Genomic DNA, 15,502 nt, shown 5'->3' with positions numbered 1-15,502 from the left:
TAATACATACACACACACACACACACACACAAAGAACTCTTAAAAATAAGAAAATAAACAATTTTAACAATGAGTAAAAGAGGGGCGCTTGGGTGGCTCAGTCAGTTAAGCAACAGGCTCTTGATTTCCGCTCAGGTTATGATCTCATGGTCATGAGACGGAGTCCCATGTTGGGCTCTGTGCTGAGCAAGGAGCCTGCTTAATATTCTTTCTCCCTCTACCCCTCCCCCCTTGCACTCCCTGTCAAAAACAAAACAAATAAATAAAAATAAAAATGGGTAAAAGAACAAAATAGAAATACTGCAAAGTGATTGAATAAGTTTGTGGGTGGTAGAGGCTAATAGTCCCCCAACATCAGTACTCCCCTTCTTTTATAACAAAATAATTTTTTACTTTTCCAAATAAGAACTGTACTTTCCAGCTTCCCTTACAATAGGTATGAGCATGTAACTAAAGTCCACCAGTGGGATATCTAGGAACATTCTTCAGTAAAATGTGGTGTACATATATACATAACAATATTATTCAGTCATGAGAAAGAAGGGAATCCTGAAATTTGTGGCAACGTGGATGGACCTTGAAGGCATTATGCTAAGTGAAATAAGCCAGGCAGAGACAAATACATCATGATCTCATTTATATGAGCAATATTTTTAAAAAGGAGGTGGAGCAAACTCAGGAAGAGTAGAATGTAGCTGCCAGAGACTAGCAGGTGGAGGAAATAGGAAGATGGTGGTCAAAAGGTACAAATTATAAGTTCTAGGGATGCAACGTACAGTATGATGACTATACTTAATAATCATTATATACTTGAAAACTGCTAAGAGAATAGCAAGAGATCTTAAATGTTTGCACCACACACACTTACAAAAAAAGATAATTATGTCAGGAGATGAAGCTATTAACTAAGCTTATTTTGGTAATCATTTTGCAATATACACATGTATATATATATATATATGCAATATACACGTATCAAATCGTCACACTAGACACCTTAAACTTACACGATGTTATATATCAATTATAGCTCAATAAAGCTAGGGTGGGGAAAATAAGGAGGCAGGTAGTTCATCCTTTACCTTTTCCTCTTCATCATTTCTTGCATTCTGTTACTTAGAACTTGGATGCTCCCTTGTCCATGAAGATAAGGGTCACACCTTTGAGGAATGGAGCTGTGAACTGAAAGGAGCTTGTTTGTACCCCACAGGACTTTGTGGAGCAGAGCTACCATATTAGCTCTAGAATACATATCCCTGGACTTCTACATGAGAGACAAATAAATATCTTATTTAAACCACCAATATTCTTTTTTTGTTTCTGTTTTCTGGTTCTCCTAGCTGAATTTAATTCTCATCTTAATTTTCTTCTTTTTGCAAAACAAAATTTGTTAGGAGAAATTCAGACTAATTGAAGACCGACCCCCACTTTACTACCTATCTAATTTCATTCAAAATATTGTGAAAATATTCCATGAACTGTTACTTATCAAGTATTTAAAATAAGTTACTTGTATTACTAAGGGAAAAAAAATATGTAATGATTTCAACTCTAAAAGCCAAATGAAATGATATTACAAGAGAACTTAGGCCCTCGGAGCCCGGCGCGGCCGTCATGTCTTCAGGGGCCTGCGTGAACAGCCTTCCACACTGGGTGGAGCAGCTCAAGCTGGTGGAGAGGGTCAAGCGCTCACAGGCAGCTGCAGAGCTTCAACAGTTAACTGTGCGCCCAATGCCTGCGAGGATGCCCTGGAAGTTTAAGGTGTAAGTGTACGTGTTCCAGCTGGAAGCAACGCCTTCCAGGAGCCCAGATCCTGTGCTTTATCCTAAAGGCTGTAGGGAAGAAGTTCACTAAGGAATGCTTTTTAAATTTTTTTTTTTAACGTTTTTTATTTATTTTTGGGACAGAGAGAGACAGAGCATGAACGGGGGAGGGGCAGAGAGAGAGGGAGACACAGAATCGGAAACAGACTCCAGGCTCTGAGCCATCAGCCCAGAGCCTGACGCGGGGCTCGAACTCACAGACCGCGAGATCGTGACCTGGCTGAAGTCGGACGCTTAACCGACTGCGCCACCCAGGCGCCCCAAGGAATGCTTTTAAGCACAAAGTGATGAATAGCTGCCTCCAAGTCACAAGAAAACACTTTTCTCCAGCCAAATGACTTTAGATATTTCAGACCTTCCTGTGGCCTGGTGCTATAGCCAAAATTCTATAAAAATTGATGAATTTTTCCACTCAGGTAAGGAGACTGGGTGAAGGAGTAGACTTTAAGTAATAATGGCCTGAGTTCTTCTCAGGCCATTTTATTTTATAAAATAAAGTTCTTTTATATGTAAGACAAACAAAAATGTTACCACCAAACACACCTCTTTCATAAGCGAATTACTGGTGTTTCTATATGCCTGGAATATTATGTTCATTTTATTTACTGGATGTTTACATTTTGGGAAGGAAAACATTTTTGTTTGTTAAAAAATTGAATATTTATAATTTGTTGTTCTTAAGATTTTTATAGCATATCAAAACTGGTTCATTTCTTGTGAATTTACAGTTTCTACATGAAGACAAACAAGTATAGAAGAGGAGGAAGAATAGGCTTTATCAATCAAATGACGTCTGATTTTTCTATTTTTTTTAAATGTTTATTTTTGAAGGAGAGACAGAGTGTGAGTGGGGGAGGGGCAGAGAGTGAGGGAGACACAGAATCCCAAGCAGGCTCCAGGCTCTGAGCTGTCAGCACAGAGCTCAACTCAGGGCTAGAACTCACAAGCTGTGAGATCATGACCTGAGCCAAAGTCAGACGCTTAACTGACTGAGCCACTCAAGCGCCCCATGGTCTGATTTTTCTAAATGAGAAGACTATTTTATTTGTAACACTAAACATAGGAGCTATTTCTTAGCAAACTTGTTATGGAAAGATTCATGTTGGGTTGTGTATTAGATTGCCCCATCCTGTGTGTGAAGCAGAGTTGGTCTTTGTCTTCTTAAGTTCCTCTATTTTATAGTTGTGGTTGTACTTAAAAAATTTTTTAAAGAGGAAAAAAAAACCCCTACATTATGTCTTTAAAAAGATGTTTAAATGTGATCTTCGCCACATTTTGCAAATGATTAAAAACAAAATAATGTGAAAATACTACAGCCTAAATGAATTTTTAATGTCACAGGTAGGTTTTACTTTGATGATGTGCCTTTGATTTAATCTGGGGCACTTTTAAAAGGATACTTTATTTGTGTTTGTCATGATCTTTGATGAGCTTGGAAATAAAAATTTCTGCTTAATTCATCATTTTTTTAAAAAAAGACAATTTTAGGGGCGCCTGGGTGGCGCAGTCCGTTAAGCGTCCGACTTCAGCCAGGTCACGATCTCGCGGTCCGTGAGTTCGAGCCCCGCGTCAGGCTCTGGGCTGATGGCTCAGAGCCTGGAGCCTGTTTCCCATTCTGTGTCTCCCTCTCTCTCTGCCCCTCCCCCGTTCATGCTCTGTCTCTCTCTGTCCCAAAAATAAATAAACGTTGAAAAAAAAAAATTAAAAAAAAAAAAAAAGAGAATTTGAGTTGAAATCTTAAGCAGGTTGGCAGAAAATTTTTACAAAACACGTATCTAATAAGAATCGTATCCAAAATATACCCAAAAAACTCAAAACTCAAAATGAGAAAACAAATAACCAAATGAAAAATAGGGAAAAGCCCCAAAGAGACACATCACTGTAGAAGATATGCAGTGGAAATTTGCATATGAAAAGATACTCTACATCGTTAGTCGTTGGGGAAATACAAATTAAATCCACAATGAGATACCACTATCTCAGAATAGCTGACATTCGAAACACTGACAACACCAACTGCTTCCAGGATGTGGAGCAACAGGAAATCTCATTAATTGCTATTAAGAACAGAAAATGCTACAGCTACGTTGGAAGACAATTTGGCGGTTTCTTACAAAACTGAACATAGTCTTACTATACATGTCAGTAGTCATGTTGCTTGGTATTTATCAAATGAACTGAAAACTTATGTCCACATGAAAACCTACAGATGGATGTTTATAGCAGCTTTATTCGTAATTGCCCAAACTGGGAAGCAACCAATATGTCCTTCAATAGGTAATAGGTAAATAAACTGTGGCCCATCAGGACAGTGCCAAAAAGGAAATGAGCTATCAAGCCATGAAGAGACATGCAGAAACTTTAAATGCATGTTACTAAGTAAAAGAAACCAATCGTAAAAGGCTACATACTATATGATTCCAACTGTACGAATTCTGGAAAAGACAAAACCGTGGAGACAATAAAAGGATCAGTGGTTGCCAGCGGTTGGGGTTGGAGGGAGGGATGAACCGGTAGAGCACAGAGGATTTTTAAGGCAGTGAAACTGCTCTATGTGATTCCATAATGATGGATACATGTCATTATGAAGCCAACTCAGCCCTCCAGCCAACCTAGTAGTCTTCAAGCCTTGGCAAACAACCTTAACCTGCGTGACTGATTAACTTTTCTTTGTGTATCTATGATCATTCATACGTTCCTAGAAAAAACAGAACACCTCTGCACATCAGGAAACAGAAACCAGACCTCCAGGCACTAAGGAACAGACTTTCTTATACTGAGGAGGGATCTTGGGGCAAGCTGAGGGCAAAATACAGGCTGGCACATCCCCCCCTCCCCACTCCCCACCCCCCCAGCAGTTGGACTTTGTGCGCTATTCCTCAGACACTCATGGCTATCCAAGAACAAAGAAAAGGAGTTTAAGTGCTTGCCATGGTAATGTGGGAAACTAAGACAAATGAAAAATTAAATTCTCTTAACTGCCTATATCGAAATGACGAGTCCTTGAGACCAGCAGAGTGACCTCCCTCTAGGAGCTCAGCTGCCTCAAGGGTAACACTTTGCTGGGGGCAAAAGAGAACCTTAGCTTAACATTATCCCAAACTTGAGGATCAGGTAAGTCAACTTCCTTTATCTCAACTGCCCTAAGACATATGCTGGCAATCATACTCCAAGCTTATGGCCCCTCAATATACATCTAAAGGATCTCATGACTGAGGTGTTATTAAATGGTAATAAATGGTGTTTCCTAGCAACAGCTAGCCCCTTGAGGTCCTGGAAAACTTGCTTCCAAAATTCCTTCGAGATTTACTGTATCCCTGACACCCTCCCAACCTGAGGGTATATAATGAGTTACCCATCACAACCCCAGTGCAGCTGTTCCTAACCATGGGTCCTGTCCCCATGTTTTAATAAAATCACTTTTTTGCACCAAAGACATCTTCAAGAATTCTTTCTTGGCTGTCGGCTCTGAACCACCCCACCATCACCCCAAAATTTCATCAATACAATCTCCGAACACTGACATAATGTCTGTAGCCTGTACCATCTAGTCTGTATGTAATCAAGAAATGTTAACTGCCCTAAACTCCTTTAAAAGCTCCCGAGTCAGGCAGAAACCTCAGAGTTGGCCTTTGGACAAGAGTCTGCCTTCTCCCCAGGTGGCCAGCCTCCTGAATAAATCTCATATTCGTTTCCCATCAAAGGAATCTTGAGTGTTGGAATCTTGTCTCTTGAGTGTTGGCTTTTCGAGTGACAGGAAGCCAAACTTGGATTTCGGGCACAATCATACATTCGTCAAGATCTATAGATTATACAGCACCAAGAGTGAATTCCAATGTAAATGAAGGAATTTAAGTGACAATAATGCATCAATGTAGGTTTGATTGTAACAAATGTACCACTCTGATGAGGAATATTGATAGTGGGGGATACTGTGCACTTGCGTGGGGTGGAAGGGATAAGGGAAGCCTCTGTACCTTCTGCTGAGTTTTGCTGTGAACCTAAAAGTGCTGTGAAAAATAAAAATCAATAAAATAAAAAAGATTCCAAGAGACTTTACATCTCAAAAACTTTTGAAACAATTTTTAGTATAGCCATTTACATTTAGAAAATATATAATTTCTTTTCTTTTCTTTTCTATCATGTTTTATTTTAACTTCCTAACTAATAGTGCCTGTTAGAGTGTCACTAGTACCTTTAGATGCTGTATTTATAACATTTGTTCTTAACTTAAATTGCTGTTGCTTTAGCATGGGCGTATCACGTTTGCAGGCTAGTCTGCAAAATCATTCATCATTTTAAATTAGGTGGAAGTAGGTTCACCTGAGGGCATTCCATGACAATTTTGCTCTTCCAGAGAATTCTAACATACCCTTCCTTATTATTATTGAGAAAATTGTGTATTGTTTATTTTTAAGTGAATGTCCTCATTTTTATTTCACACAATTTTACCCACCTCCTTCATCACCCTCAACTCCAGTAGCTTGATAGAAAAGCTTAAATTATCAGACGTCCTTTTCTGATGAGTTACTGAACACTTACTTTGAAATATAAAAATTTTCCCACACATACAGCTATTAAATAGCAACGAATTTCAGCTCTCACTTCAAAGGCTTCTTAATGTAGATAGGAAGGCTTCTGAATGAGGCAATAGTTCACTGGTGATCATTTTTCTCTTCATATTTCACAAATATATATCTGCCAGATCCATACCTGTATGATAACTCAGCAGGATGTTTTTATGAAAATTCTCAAAAGGATTGTTCAACTCAAATATTAGGACATAGCTCTGGTACCTTAAATCAAGAAAGTGAAAAAGAATTGGTCCAAGTGAAAAAGAAGTTCCCAAAGGGTCTGACACCTCTCATCACCTGACAGAGAGCAAGTGGCAGACAAGTCTCTGTAACCTCAGTCTTGGTGGCTCAGCCTTTGGGATGCCGAACAGCAAAGTGTAAATTTTGTTTTCTGAAGTGACATTGTGTCCAAGTTTTACCTAACTTTCCACTATCAGAAGAGTCCCTGGGAACAAATCTTGGAGAAAAGAACTGTGGGTATCAATACCATACCTGCTTGCACAACAGAACAAGCCAGGACTTAGTGCGGGGACCGGGGGGGGGGGGGGGGGGGGGGGGGGGGGGGGGGGGGGGGGGGGGAGGCGCGGAGGGGGGGAGGGTCCTGGGCAGGGCTGCAAAGGGCAGATTCCAGGGCCCATGCATTTTTTTAAATCTTTATTTTTGAGAGAGAGAGAGAGAAGAGAGGGAGGATAGTGTGTGAGCAGGGGAGGAAGAAAGAGAGAGGGAGACAGAATCCGAAGCAGGCTCCAGGCTCTGAGCCACCAGCACGGAGCCTGATGCAAGGCTCGAACCCACAAACCATGAGATCATGACCTGAGCTGAAGTCAAAGGCTTAACCACCTGAGCCACTCAGGCGCCCTGGGTCACATGTTCTCTTTGGGTCACCAATGCCCCCATAGAGGCCATTTTTAAATTGCCAGGGTGTTTTCTGATGTTACAGTGATTGAGGAACATTACTGCCATTTAGTGCATGGGGGCCAGGGATACTGTCCATGCTACAACGCTTTAAGAAAGCCTTATACAATCAAGTGTTGTCCTGTGTTCTTCATTGCTTTGAAATGTCCCATCAGACATTTGTATAAGTGCAAATCCTGTTTTTTAAAAAATTATGTCAGCCTAAAAATAATGATATTTTGTATATAACACGAAGTATTTATTGCATTGTTTTAAGATGTGCATGGTATTTCAGACTCTAATATTATATACTGTACTAGTCTGCATTTGTAGCTTCTTAATTCATGGTGATTCTACATATGGATGCAAACATATGACCATTTGATATGTCTTTAATATTAGTGCCTAAGCATTTGCATATTGAAATACATATAATTTTGTTACAAGTTATTTTACTTTTGTGTTTGCTTTATAAGATGGTTAACTATTACATCAATTTTTTTGAAATTATCCATGTAGTAGGCTTTATCATCTATCAATTTTGTTTCAAGAGAGTAAAGACATTGTTACAAAAGACTTCTTATTAAAATAAAAGTTTAGGGGTGCCTGGGTGGCTCAGTCAGTTAAGCATTCAACTTTGGCTCAGGTCATGATCTCGCGGTTTGTGAGTTCGAGCCCTGCGTCAGGCTCTGTGCTGACAGCTCAGAGCCTGGAGCCTGCTTTGGATTCTGTGTCTCCCTCTCTCTCTGACCCTCCCCTGCTCATTCTCTGTCTCTCTGTCTCTCAAAAATAATTAAATGTTACAAGAAAATTTAAAAAAAAGTTTAGTTTATCCATTCACCCGTAAGAATATACAAGATATATTCTTGTATGAACATCAAAAACATTAATGTTAGGGGCACCTGGGTGGCTCAGTCAGTTAAATGTGACTCTTGATCTCAGCACAGGTCATGATCTCATGGTTTGTGAGCTGAGCACTTTTAGTGCAGAGCCTGCTTGGGATTCTCTCTCCCTCTCTCTCTGCCCCTCCCCTGTTTGTGTGCTCTCACTCTCTCTCAAAATAAACTTTAAAAAAAGAAGCATTAATGCTAAGTAAAAGATGCCAGACACAAAGAGTCACATGTCATATGATTCCTTTTATATGATATATCCAGACCAGGCAAGTCCATAAAGACAAAAAAATATTAGCTGTTGTCAGAAGAATGGAGGGAGGGAGGAATAGGGAGTGATTACTTAAAGAATATGGGGTGTTCTTCCGGGGTGATGAAAATGTCTTGAAACTAGACAGGCGGTGGTTGCACAATATTGTAATCGCACTGGACGCCACTGAATTGAACACTCTAAAATAGTTAATTGCATATTATATTACTTTCACCTCAGTTCTTAAAAAGGGAAAAGTTATGTCTATTAAGTTTGAAAATAACTGCCTTAGGAGTTCTTAACCTCTTCTGTTCCAAGGACCCTACTAAGTAGCCTTGGGAAGCCTATGAAACTCTTCTCAAAATAATGTTTGTAAATATTTAAAATACATTGTTAATGAGTAATCCAATTATATTGAAATATATCTACAAACAAACTTTAGGAAAAAAAATGGTGATCTAATAACACACTTGCTTCTTCACTGAGGCATGAAGTGACTGGATCCAGCAGCAGATCTAATCACTACCATAATTCCTAAGTAGTGATGGATGTAAATGATAGAGACATGTGTACCATCAGAAAAATGATATCACAATTATGTATCACTTCTGCAGAAGAAAAGCATAGACAGTGATCCCACTATGTAGGGTTTGTTGTCTGCATTTATAAGTGCTAAATTTTAGTTAGAAGTCAATGAAAATAAAGATGCAATCTTTTTTTAAAATCCAAGTTTACTCACCCCCTAAAATCTACCTCAGAACCGCTGGTGGTAAGCATTAGTAAAGGGAATGGGTATATATTATTTCCCTTTTGTCCTTAGAACCCCTTTGGTGGAAGTGGTTAAGAGCTTGAATAGAAGATGGGGTGCCTGGGTGGATCAGTCAGTTAGGTGTCCGACTTCAGCTCAGGTCATGATCGCACAGTTTTTGGTTTCAAGCCCTGCGTCCAGCTCTGTGCTTGACAGCTTGGAGCCTGGAGCCTGAAGCCTGCTTGGGATTCTGTGTTTCCCTCTCTCTCTGCTCTCCCCTGCTCACGCTCTCTCCCTCTCTCTCAAAGATAAATAAACATTTAAAAAAATAAAAAAATTTTTAAAAAGCGAGTGGAAGAATAGAAGAAAAGAAAAAAGTAGGTTGGTGTTCCGGATTTCTCTTTAAGACTGTCATGGTTGAAGAACAGATAAGAGTCTGTCCTCTACTTATTTTTTAAATGTTTTTCTTCCCTATTTTAAAAGATATTTCGATCCAAGTTTTAATGAAACAAATGGCCAAGGAAGCAGACTCGCCTAGCTAATAGAGACATAAATGAATGAAAGATGAGAAATTAGTTTTATTCCCCCTTGTCTGGGGAAAAAAAAAGCTGTTGTTAGTGGAAATTCTTTTCTGAATGATTGTAGATATGTAAGTGACAATAAGCCCATATTCTGAGGCCCATACATCTCTTAAAAATAGAAAAGAGGACAATCGAGTTGTTTTTAACCAAGTCCCAGTGATATACAGAATATATTTGGTATTAAGCTTTCAGTCTTTCTGGCTAGTTAGTGAATTGAATGTAATAAAATTCATCCATCATCCAAGAACCACATGTTATTTAACTACACATTGTTAAATGGCACAAAAAAATAGAAAGTTTTGCTTCATTGTATTATTACTGCTTCTAGGCTAAAATAATCATGAGAAATTTCAGCTGCAAATGACACATTATAAATTCCTTGTAATATTATAAATATAGTAATCATGGTAATACTCTAATCTAATTCCAGAGTGAGCTACTAAATTGGCAATAATAGGTCCTGAACAAAATCTAATGAGACAACCCATTTTCTCTGCCCACTTTCTAGATTTTCCCTTTAGGTCTTGAGCAGTAGGAATTAATTTTGTTTTAAATGGTTTAACCATAGAACTCCTATCCGCCCCCCCCCCCCCGAATTTATACTATTCTAATTACATGGAATAATGGTTTTAAATGGGATTCAAAAGAACCCTGTGTTCCAAAGGCAATTCCTTGAAATAAATTTCAAATAATCCATTGCAAGAAAATATGGACAGAATTAATTTATAATCAAACCTCTTGCCTACACCACAAAAGAATTTTAGGGCACCAAAAAGAATGCAGAATGGTTTTATAAGGTCAGTTGGTAATGTTTGTGTTAGAAACTCAGTAGCTGAGGTATTTTCCTTGTTTGAAAATCACGTTTCTAGAAAGAGAACTTATTCTTGCCTTCATTCCTTTATTCATACCTTCATCTAACTAATATTTAGTTAGATGTACTACATGTCAGGAAGTATGATAGTAACTGAATACAGAATGACAGAAAAAAATTTTAAAACATCTGCCCTCATGGTGTTTATAGTCTAGTAAGTAGTTCAGGCATTCAACAAATAGTCACATAAATCTGACAGGATTAAAAACTGAGATAAATGCTGTGAAGGAAAATATAGGAAGCCATGACAGAAAATAATAGGAAGACTTGATTTAGGTTGAGGATCATGGGAAGCCTTGGTAAGGATGTAACATTTTAGCTGAAACCTAAAGAAGTAAGAGAGAACCAGGTGCCTGGGTGGCTCGGCCAGTTAAGCTTTGGACTTTTGATTTCAGCTCAGGTCATGATTTCACACTTCATGGGATCAAGCCCTAGTCAGGTTCTGCACTGACACAGCCTACCTGGGATTCTCTCTCTCCCTCTCTCGCTCTCTCTCTGCCCCTCCCCTGCTTGCACATGCTCTCTCTCTCTCTCTCTCTCTCAAAATAAATAAATAAACATTATAAAAAAAAAAGAAGTAGGAGAGAGCCAAGGGAAAAGTGGCATAGGGAAAAGAATGTGCAAAGATCCTGAGGTAATACTTGCCTAAGGAATTTTTCTAAGGAAATATTTGCCATGATATATAAAATATTTTTTCCCCACAGGATGGATGCTCCAGGAAGCAGAACCTGAGACAGAATATTTTTTAGGAAGTGCCCTTAGACTCAATCTCTGTGGAAGGCAGGGGAAGGACTCAGGATTTGGCTGAGGGAAAAGTTCAGATGCAATGTAGACCCAAACAGCAGCTTTGGCTGACCACACAGGAGTACTAGAGGTCACAGGGCCAGTCAGAATTGCCTTCTAATGGGCCAGAATGACTGGAACTTTATTTTTTTTTTTAATTAAAAAAATTTTTTTTATCTTTATTTATTTTTGAGAGAGACAGAGACAGAGTGTGAGCAGGGGAGGGGCAGAGAGAGAGGGAGACACAGAATCTAAAGCAGGCTCCAGGGTCTGAGCTGTCAGCACAGAGCCCCACACGGGGCTTAAACTCAACATCTGAGAGATCATTAAGTGAGCCGAAGTCGGAAGCTTAACCGACTGAGCCACCCTGGACCTTTATAACCTTTCCTCTACTGAATATAAGCCATTTTGGTAGAGGGTGTGACCTTGGGCAAGGTGGCTCTGCAGTTGATGCCAACCCTGAAGAGACTGACAGTTGAAGGCTCTCTGCTAACAGTGCTCCGTGCAGTTAAGGAAACCAATCCCTCCTTGAAGGGGAGTCTGAGTGGCGCCTCTCCGTGAATATCACAATATTCAGTTTTATAAAAGCCTTACAAATCAATAAAAAGAAAACTATCCCAACAGCAAACAGAGTGAAAATTTACAGAAAAATCACAAGTTACCAGTAAATACATAAAAATATGCTCAACCACCGTCAGCAATAAGGAAAACACAAACTAGAATGAGAAGCCTTTTAGCTGTGCTGTGCACTGCGTTGGCAAAACTTTAATGACTGATAATACCCGTAGTTGATGGAGGTATTGTTATACTGTCACTCACTCATCCTGGAATTCCTGGGCAATGGCCCCTCTCAATGTGATACAGCTTCCTCAGTGCAGGAGCATCCCTGTTAGCTAGCTATCAGAGTTTGCAGTAACGACGATGGAGTTTCCACACTGGGTGAGGGAAGGAGGCTAAATCAAAGTAATTTTGAAATGGACTGATTCATGTGAATGTCCACACAGTCCATGGGAAAAGCAAATAAGACTCTACAGGGGTTCTTTATAAATACATCTCAATTTCCAGCTTTCTATTATTTTTTGTTCAATTTCAAAAAAAATTTTTTTAATAATACAAGGGGCTTAAGAAAGATGCTAACAATGTTGCTCCTTTGAATCAGATTATTTTAGGCAAGTCCACACTGATGGAATTGCCTTTTAGGCACCGCTTCGTTGATGTCAATAGTCTTTTCCCCTCTTTTAGAGCTTTCAGTTGGCTTCCGTATGCAATCAGGTCTACGTTTTTAAAAATTATTTATTTTAATTCCAGAATAGTTAACATACAGTGTTATATTAATTTCAGGTGTACAATATAGTGATTCAACAATTCCATGCATCATCCAGTGCTCATCATGATAAGTGTACTCTTTAATCCCCATCACCCGTTTTATTCCATTCCCCCCACCTCGGCTCTGATGGTTATTTCTCTGTAGTTAAGAATCTGGTTTTTGGTTGTCTCTTTTTTTCTTTGTTTGTTTGCTTTGTTTCTTAAATTCCACACGAGTGAAGTCATATGGTATTTGTCTTTCTCTGACTGACTTATTTCACTTAGCGTAATACTCTCTAGTTCCATCCATGTCATTGCAAATGACAAGATTTAATTCCTTTTTATGGCTGAGTAATATTCCTATATATATACAAATATATACCATAAATATCATATGTATCATATATATCATGTGTGTATATATATATGATATACACATATGAGTATACCACATCTTCTTTATCCATTCATCTACTGATGGACACTTGGGCTACTTCCATAGATTAGCTACTATAAATAATGCTGCAATAAACATAGGGGTGCATATATCCTTTTGAAGTGTTTTTGTATTCTTTGCATAAATACCCAGTCGTACAATTACTGGCTTGAAGGGTAGTTCTAATTTTAATTTTTTGAGGAAACTGTATACTATCCTCCACAGTGGGTGTACCAGTTTGCATCCCCACCACCTGTGCACTAAGATGACTTTTTCTCCACATTCTTGCCAACACCTATTGTTTCTTGTTCTAGCCTTCTATTTTGAGGTTCAGCTATTTCTATAGGGAGAGGAGTTACAATTTTTGTTTGTTTGTCCAAAAAAGAACTTATCTGTGTTTACATATATGCCAATAAATGCAGAGGAAAATCTGGAAGGACATTTTTTTTGAAGCTTACTTCTGAGTGTTTTTTTATTGTTGTTATAATTACCATGTATTATTTTAAAATTTTAAAAAGGCTTTAGATGATCTCCCAGCAAAAGTGATGCCTTCTAAGATAACTAATCATTTTCAGAACTTCATCTTAGACATCTTCCTCTTAGATATTCATTAAGAATCAACTACCGGGGCGCCTGGGTGGCGCAGTCGGTTAAGCGTCCGACTTCAGCCAGGTCACGATCTCGCGGTCCGTGAGTTCGAGCCCCGCGTCAGGCTCTGGGCTGATGGCTCAGAGCCTGGAGCCTGTTTCCGATTCTGTGTCTCCCTCTCTCTCTGTCCCTCCCCCGTTCATGCTCTGTCTCTCTCTGTCCCAAAAAATAAATAAACATTGAAAAAAAAATTAAAAAAAAAAAAAGAATCAACTACCACTCTGACCTTCTCCCTGTCCAAAAAAAAAAAAAAAAAAAAAAAAAAAATTAAAATTAGAAAAAGAAAAAAAACAAAGAAGGAAGATAGGATTAAAAAACAAAACAAAACAAAAAAATCCAGTCCATCCTGGGTGGATCACAGTGAATAACTACAAAGGAGAGTAATAGACAGATCAAATAGAGCCTTATGGGAGATTTTAAGAATTTGGGAATGGGAGCCCAATAAGAGTTTTTTTTTTTTTTCTCTTCAGATAACTTTATTTATTTTTTATTTTTTAATATATGAGATTTATTGTCGAATTGGTTTCCATACAACACCCAGTGCTCATCCCAAAAGATGCCCTCTTCAATACCCAACACCCACCCTCCCCTCCCTCCCACCCCCCCTCAACCCTCAGTTTGTTCTCAGTTTTTAAGAGTCTCTTATGCTTTGGCTCTCTTCCACTCTAACCTTTTTTTTTTCCTTCCCCTCCCCCATGGGTTTCTGTTAAGTTTCTCAGGATCCACATAAGAGTGAATACATATGGTATCTGTCTTTCTCTGTATGGCTTGTTTCACTTAGCATAACACCCTCCAGTTCCATCCACGTTGCTACAAAAGGCCAGATTTCATTCTTTCTCATTGCCATGTAGTACTCCATTGTGTATATAAACCACAATTTCTTTATCCATTCATCAGTTGATGGACATTTAGGCTCTTTCCATAATTTGGCTATTGTTGAGAGTGCTGCTATAAACATTGGGGTACAAGTGCCTCTATGCATCAGTACTCCTGTATTTCTTGGGTAAATCCCTAGCAGTGCTACTGCTGGGTCATAGGGTAGGTCTATTTTTAATTTTTTGAGGAACCTCCACACTGTTTTCCAGAGCGGCTGCACCAGTTTGCATTCCCACCAACAGCGCAAGAGGGTTCCCGTTTCTCCACATCCTCTCCAGCATCTATAGTCTCCTGATTTGTTCATTTTGGCCACTCTGACTGGCGTGAGGTGATATCTGAGTGTGGTTTTGATTTGTATTTCCCTGATGAGGAGCAATGTTGAGCCATTTGAGTGGCAGCAAAACTGGTAGAAAACAGATGGCTCTCCTGTGGTCATGGAGTTAACAGGAATGGTAGAGAAGCTGAGATAGAAAATGATTTCCAGGGAGGAGTAGAAAGAACAAATCCAGCACATCAGAAGATAGAGTCTAAGAGGAAGAAAGGCAAGGAATACTGGACATGGAGGGGGAAAAGGAATTAAGAAAAGCTGTGGAGGCACCTGGGTGGCTCAGTTGATTAAGCATTCAACTTTTGATTTTAGCTCAGGTTATGATCTCAGAGTTTGTGAGATCCAGCCCCACATGGGGCTCTGCCCTGACTACCCAGAGCCTGCCTGGGATTCATTCTCTCCCTCTCTCTCTGCCCCTCCAGCATGTGTGCTTGCTCTCTTTCTCCCCAAAATAAATAAATATTTAGTAATGGAAAAAACAAAACAAAACAAAAG

The 15,502-nt window shown here is 39.1% G+C and overlaps 1 pseudogene; it reads left to right on the top strand.

Annotated features, from left to right (window-relative positions):
- The first annotated feature begins 1,614 nt into the window (after positions 1 to 1,614).
- On the top strand, positions 1,615 to 1,855 carry LOC122477850 (annotated as a pseudogene).
- Positions 1,856 to 15,502: the final 13,647 nt, after the last annotated feature.

Source organism: Prionailurus bengalensis, chromosome B1 (assembly GCF_016509475.1).
Source record: "Prionailurus bengalensis isolate Pbe53 chromosome B1, Fcat_Pben_1.1_paternal_pri, whole genome shotgun sequence".
NCBI lineage: Eukaryota > Metazoa > Chordata > Mammalia > Carnivora > Felidae > Prionailurus > Prionailurus bengalensis.
This window is presented reverse-complemented; position numbering and strand designations above follow the sequence as displayed.